This window comes from Myotis davidii, unplaced genomic scaffold, assembly GCF_000327345.1.
Source record: "Myotis davidii unplaced genomic scaffold, ASM32734v1 scaffold88, whole genome shotgun sequence".
Classification (NCBI taxonomy): domain Eukaryota; kingdom Metazoa; phylum Chordata; class Mammalia; order Chiroptera; family Vespertilionidae; genus Myotis; species Myotis davidii.
The window spans coordinates 2,583,859-2,585,202 of NW_006300377.1; the positions used below are offsets into that span (position 1 = coordinate 2,583,859).

Genomic DNA, 1,344 nt, shown 5'->3' on the forward strand with positions numbered 1-1,344 from the left:
CCCGCGTCCCGCTCTCCGACGGCGGCAGCGGCAGCGGCAGCGTCGCCGCGCTCCCTCCTGGGAAATGTAGTCGGAGACCTGCCTTTCCTTGCCCACTTGACGGTGCGCTGAACTACGTTTCCCACAAGGCAGATCGAGCGTTGGGCCCGCCGTTTTGCGTCACGCGCCAGGTCGTCGGTGGTCACGTGGGTTGCCCCGTTCCGTCCCCTCCCCCCGCCTGGGTGGCCTGGGGAAGAAGGGCGGAGGTGGACGGAAGGGGCGGAGGTGTTGCTGACGCTACAGCCCGCACCATTTTGGAACCAGCCTGGAGGGAGGGTCGGACCCCACCCACCCGAGGCCTGCTTTAGTTGCTGAAAGTCTCAGAGCTGAGAATCCGATCTCCTAGCTTTCATTCTATTCGGGCTCCTTAACGCTTTGTGACCTTGAGCAAATCGTCCGCCTGCTCTGAGCCTCAGTTTCCTCCCTCATGAAACGAGACTCGTTATTTCGACCTCACAGACTTGTTGTGAGGCTCTCACAAAGTAAGGCTCGTGAGAGCTTCTGGTACCCTGAAAGCGCGATTCAAAATGGAGTTGTTTTTATTGTGATAGGATCCAGGAGATCCAGGAGCCGGAATGGCTTCTTCGCCCGCCACCGCGCCCCCTCCCCATCCCCGCCTTCAGTAACAATGGGATGGGAGCCCTGAAAGAGGTTTTCCGATAAAGTGTGATCCTGTGAAGCTTCTTAAAATGGGTGCCAGAAGTTTCCCGGGGAGTGTAGCTTTGGAATCTACATAATAAAGAGCCTTCTCCGGAAATAGGGTTTGGCACAGGCTGATGTGCGCTGGAATTCCTGTCCTAGTGAAGTCGCCTATGAAATTCAAAGCTCAGCATTCATAAATTCATTTATGTATTGTCTGTGGCTGCTATCATACAAAGCAGCTGTGATATTCTATGACTGGCAAAGCCTAAAATATTTACTACTTAAGCATTGCAGGAAAAGTTTGCTGACTCTTGACATAGAATCTGGAGGTTTTGACGTAGAAAGTCCGAGGAGGTTTCCCTGAGAAAGTGGCCCATAAACTTGTAGTTAATCAGGCCAAGAATTGGGGAAGAGCATTCCAGGCAGAAGGAAGAACACGGGAAAGCACTGTGGTCTGAAGGAACCTGGCACATCCTAAATATTGTCAGGCCCTTCATTGACTCTAGAATGTAACAGCAACTTAAGCTCATGAGCCTGGTGAGGTCCTGAGGAGCCAGATCCTTCTGGGTCAGATAGTCCAGGTCCAGGATATTGGCTCTTTCTCTGAGAGCAATGGGAAGCCATTGAAAGGTTTATAAGCAGGAGAGGGAGACAGATTTCCCC

At 52.7% G+C, this 1,344-nt stretch overlaps 1 protein-coding gene across 2 annotated transcripts in view; it reads right to left on the reverse strand.

Annotated features, from left to right (window-relative positions):
• The window catches only part of THRAP3 (thyroid hormone receptor associated protein 3), a 49,598-nt gene extending 49,594 nt beyond the window's left edge, over positions 1–4 (reverse strand). For both annotated transcript variants that reach the window (XM_015572839.1, XM_006777295.2), the window contains exon 1: positions 1–4. This exon is cut by the window's left edge and continues 83 nt beyond it. The gene's annotated coding sequence lies outside the window, so the exon portion shown is untranslated.
• Between the last annotated feature and the right edge of the window lie 1,340 nt (positions 5–1,344).